Below are 6043 nucleotides of genomic sequence, written 5' to 3'. Positions count from 1 at the left end.
ATTTTCATAGATCACGGGATATATGAAAAATACTGTTTTAAATTTTCATTAAAAGTAGTTCTCCTCATGTACAAGTTTAACGTGTATGTTATCAAAATGGAGCGGTCTCTATTCTCAGGTCGCAGGAACATTGTGATATACCGGAAGTGACGCGGTTGTACGAGTACATTCCGTTCTCCGCGGGATGTATTCATGCGCATTGTGCTCTGTGTGCACTTACATTTATTTTTTAAATATGGCCCTGTTGCATCTCCGGTGAGATATCTCGATTAATTTTAGTCAGGAAACGTATATACCTGTAGAGTTACATGGATATGATAGTATATATCCATATAAATATATAATATAATATACATTATTTTTTTGGAAAAATGTTTTGACATTGTGAACATCGCAGAGCAACTGCTTACCGAAAACAAGATTGTGTTTTTCATCTGTATAAACTGTAATGTGATGGCGTCACTATGTCACTAAATGTATACTATCATTTTATTCTTTATAAAAACTCATATATAGTCCGAAAGGTCAGTCTCCGTCATGTATAAAAAAAAGGGCAACCTTGCCTGAACGGACATCATGACGTCAGAATGCTTGATTTGACGTACTTTTCTTTTCACGTCATAAATGATTCTTTACAAAATTGTGTATTACCATACCGATCATTAATCCGACTGCAGTCATGATATAGAATCGGTTCTCACATGGTTACATGTGTGTTAAAATATGTTTTTGAAACGTGTGATTACATAGTATTATAATAATGTTGTTATTTGATCTGATGTCAAGTATGTCCCAGTTCAGTATATATGGCCTCTGTGAATAACAATCATGATAGTGTTTTGACCATATTGTGTTGAATGTTTACCCAGCTGCGACTTAAGTCTTCATAAGTTTCAAGTTTTATTGCCATTTCGACATGTTCTCTCAGTCTGAAATTATGTGTATGTGTTCCTAAGAGCGATGTGTGTTCGACTAGAGTAGGTATGTGCTGTACCCAAGTACACACCGTATACTCTGCTGTGTATTGTGACATTGGACAGCTTCAACACTTGACGTCCATGTACTGTTGTGGCTGGCTGTGTGTCATTGCAATCCAATTGTCTGGCTCTGTACATGGCCAGTTTTGCATGTGTAAATGTGTCATTGAATTCACGACGTGCTTTCGGGATATCAGAAGAAACTTTCTGTTGGTCCTTCGCTGTTCTTCATAACTCTTGTATCCTTCTTATATGATACTTCATAACAAATATTACCATAGCACTGTAGCTCACCTTGATATGTTGTCAAGAGTCTAAATGTCAACAAAGTCATTTAAGTCAGCATTGCAAGTAACATATTTTCCGCAAAAATATTGAGGACAAAAGTATTATCAAATATGGCACAAGTAACGTAATTGCCACATTCTACAAGAATGAATACTGTTGTATAATAAAGTTCCATGTACATGTTGTACCACAGTTAAACTTACCTTGAACAAATATTCAGCCACATTTGAGCCTGTATTCTATCTTAACAACGTATTTTACTAATTCAATACAATTTTTACAACTGTTTTAAAAACCCAAACCTCTAAAATCCTAATGATGATATGGTGGGGATAAACATACATGCCATAGTTCAGCCCTCAGTTCGACAGTTCCATAGGAGAAGATGTTCTCAGCGCCAACATGCATTTGTGCGAGAATACTTATTAGTGTGACTTTACATTTTGAACAGAAATGACAGAGCAATGGCCATAATGTTTGTCATAATGGCTGGCATGGAACTGGATTCGAACCTCGTGAACAAATTAAGGTACCATGATTGGCGGGAACCGGCATGTGAAGCTTCAGTTGTATTGGTCTTGTTGTGTCGAAAGAGATGACGTATTTCATTGCGACGGAATGTATTTTAAGAGAATGGAGGAGCATTGTCAAAGTACAAAGGTAAAATCGGTGTATGTCTATTATGAAGGTTTGGAACACATTTGAACGGTGACCCTAAACAAATTGGACGAAGATTAATTGATAATTGGTTTTTACAGCAGAATTAAGGTTTCAGTGTTGACAGTGCTCTTGTCTCGAACTCTGTTTACTCAGTGTGAAAGGCGAGGTAAAGTTATGGTCTCGACAGAAGCTTTTAATTATCGATGATGAGGTTTAGAGTTGACACTGCTCTTGTCTCGAACACTGTTAACTGGATGCAATGTGTGAGATGTAAAGTTATGGTCACGACAGCAGCGTCATCGATGATATTGTCCAGTGTTGACACTGATCTTGCTGTGTCCTCAGGTAACAAAATTGCCGCTGTTGGAAAAGAGTGCTCTTTTGTTGTGATTGCAATGTGTTTGTACAATGTATAACTATTAATACGTCTATGTTCTACTTGAAGGGTCTATGTCAATAAAAGCATCCTGCCAAAGAAACAGCGAATCTCTTTTGTCTTTAGATTTATAACAGTCAGTGGTTAAAGCGGTCGCTCGTCACATCGGGAGCCCTCGTGGTATTACTGGAACATTGTTAAAAGCGGTGTAAAACCAAACTCACTCACTCCAATTGTTCCCCAGCACCTCATCCATAACGCCTCACGTGTGGATCGGGTGGCCAGTTTATGTAACCAATGGCTGATCGGATGTCACAGAATCTTCGATAGCGTTTAATTTACCAACCATCGGACGACATAGCCCCGACTCACTTGTTCACAAAAAGATAAAGCTGAGATAGATTTGCTGAGTTCTGTGTGTGTGTAAAGTACCAAACAAGCAAATCCAGTAGGACTACATGTAAATGACCAGAAAACTAAAGACATTGAAAGAAAACCTGATCCGAGTTGCATGTACTACATTGCTACATCTGCCATTGTGGACGTTCGATTCCATTTTGGTCACTCCAATCACAATCTTTTAGCCTTTCTGTAAAACTTATTGTATGAAAATATAGGTTTACCTACTTCTTTGAAATTCCAACATTATTCAGACCATATCGGAAGGAAATATTTGTATATCACAGACCAATATTCTACCAACATGGTACATGAACAGAATTAGCAAAGATCATACAAGCGGTAACGATCGATGATGTGTGATCATTCATGTCACACATTTGAGTGACAAAGGAACAAAACTGATCAATGCAATGTGTTAAACAATAAAGAACTATTTTAAAGTAATAAAACATAATCAGAATTAATTCCCCACTACATTCATGATTCATGAAAATTAATCAATATCTTAAATAAATTTTAACAAGCTGTTAAGACGACCTTTCGGAGTGAGATAAATTGTACCAGGATAAACTTGAAAAACAAAATTAAACTTCAAATTGTTGGAAATTTGTCTGCAACCCAAAAATACATTGTTGCTGGTTGTTGTTGAAAAATATACATTTGGGCTTATAGTTTTAATTAAAAAATATCTGGTTTTGCGAGTGTAACTGAAAATAATCTTGTCTAAATCCAAAATTCCTGGCACCAACTCAGACTATCAAATGATCGGACCCTTACCGAAATAAACTAATGATCAGTACCCGACGATTTTAAGGCATACGCTGGAATCATATATATTCTGTTAATTATTTTTTGAAAATAAATAGACAGGAAAATAAATGAATAAGGTCTGCAGTTCTGCATTTTAAGACTGCGTAGTATCTGCTCATTGCTCAGGTTGCTGTATATTCGACAGGACCTAAACCCTCAGACCGCTCCACGTTCCAAACTAATGTGATGTGGTATTCAGGGCGGTGTCCTCCACTGCTCTCTCTTTGCTTAGTTATTCCATATTTCTCTGCGCTATCGGAAGCAGCAGCAGAAGCATAGCTGCCATCAGTTGACATGCTCCCAGGAAGTGGAACGAGGCAGCGTAACTCTCACATCTCTGAGGGCACCTGGAAACAAATAAATGTAACTTTATGTACAAGGTTGGTTGGTTGGTTGGTTTGTTGTTTAACGCCGCACTCAGCAGTATTCCAGCTATATGACGGCGGTCTGTAAATAATCGAGTCTGGACCAGACATTCCAGTGATTGATATCATGAGAATCGATCCACGAAATTGGGATCGATCAAATGCATCAACCAAGTCAGCGAGCCTGACCACCCATCCCGTTAGTCCCCTTTAACGACAAAGCATATATCCCGGGCTGTTAGGTTTGGAATATCTGTCCTTCAAACACAGGAGTCCATCCGTGGGTCCACAACAATTTATTTGTGACATAACAATTACAGCATCTGTATATCACGATTGTGGTAATGGGACAGACATGGCCAGGCAGCATATCAGAGGCGTCAGAGAGCCAACCTGCCTAGCCGCTGTCCGAGGGTCAGACCTCGACCAACAGAAAGTATTCTAATTACAACTAATATCGAATACGATACCTGTCTGGTCAGCCTGCAGTATCCCCGCGGCTTACCCTCATCTGGCCTACACCTTATATCGCCTACACCTTATCTGGCCTACACTAAATACAAATGTTTACTTCCACACCCCTGTTGTGTAGAAAGCTACTGTCCATGAACCCATTAACTTACTTACTTACTTACTTTGGAGATTTAACGTGCGCTTTTCGACTGATGCGTATTTCGCACACGGGCCCGGCCAGGCCATTTAATGTGTTTCCGAAAGGGGCGAAGGTGGTCTGTGCAACCCAAGAGGGGGGTTTTAGGGGTTGCTTATATAGAATTTGGGAATTTTGAGATTTGGAATAGATGCCGATGGGATTGGGGAGGAGAACTAAGGGAGCTGGGTATGGTGGATGTTTGTTTGTTTATGTGATTTTGATTTGGTAGGTTATTGTGTTTTTAGATGCGTTTTATTAGTTCCGTTTTTATTAAGAATACGCCTAAGGCCTTGAAGTTTTCTAGTTTATTTTGTGGGTTTAGTATTGCTTCTAGAGTTAGAGCCTTGTTTAGATTGAGGGTGGTTTGTAATGCGGTTCGATGTGTTAGGTAGTGTGTGCAGTGGATGAGTGCGTGTTCTGGGGTTTCTGGTTGTTTGCAGTGTGGGCAGTTACCTGTAGTGTGTTTTTTTTAAAATTTTAGGTGGTTATTTAGGTTGGTGTGTCCTGTTTGGAGTTTAGTGATTACTCTGTCGATTTTTTTGGATGGATGGAGGGTCAAACCTCGACTAACAGAAAGTATTCTAATTACAACTAATATCGAATACGATACCTGTCTGGTCAGCCTGCAGTATCCCCGCGGCTTACCCTCATCTGGCCTACACCTTATATCGCCTACACCTTATCTGGCCTACACTAAATACAAATGTTTACTTCCACACCCCTGTTGTGTAGAATGGTACTGTCCATGAACCCATTAATGATTTCATTCATTGATATGAATTAATGACCTGAGTACATGGGCCTTTGAACTAATACGATGTTTTCATAGTGGTATCTGATCCTTGAGTTTGTTTTTACTGTTTATACAGGATTACTGTTATAATCCACTTTTAACAGGTCTACTCATCTCAAAAGTTTTGTAAGTGTGTATACATTACCTTACCTGATATAATCCAATCTGAGCATTTTTACAGGTCTACTCATCTCCAATTTTTCTGTAAGTGTTTATATATATACCTTAGTAAGTACTATTGTTTCACTTTACTTTGATCAACGAAATATCTTTCACAATGTTAACACGATCACCGCATCTCCAATTTAGGAATAGGTATATATGTTAGTTTATAAGTTTGTGCATATAGAAATGGCACATCTTCAAAGAGCTGAGTTCGTTACTTCACAGAGGTGCGGTCAGCAAGTACTACATGCTGGGTACCGGTACAGGTTGAATGTCAAGCGGCAACCTGCTGTTCACTGGAAGTGTATCACCATTGGCTGCAATGGCAGATGCAGCACCATTGGCGACCACATTACATCAATCAAGCCTCACAGTCATCCACCTACCGAGAATGTAGAACACATCCTCGTCATCGCCAGAAAGGAGGAGCAAGTGAAGACAGACATCATCCCTGTTCAGCAGATCTACAACGCCGAACTCGACCGAGCTGTCGAAGATGTTGCTGCCACGATGCCGTCCTTTGCCAGTGTCCAGGCTGCTTTCTACCGACACCGC

Source organism: Haliotis rufescens, unplaced genomic scaffold, assembly GCF_023055435.1.
Source record: "Haliotis rufescens isolate VD_foot unplaced genomic scaffold, xgHalRufe1.0.p SCAF_9, whole genome shotgun sequence".
Classification (NCBI taxonomy): Eukaryota; Metazoa; Mollusca; class Gastropoda; order Lepetellida; family Haliotidae; genus Haliotis; species Haliotis rufescens.
This window is presented reverse-complemented; position numbering follows the sequence as displayed.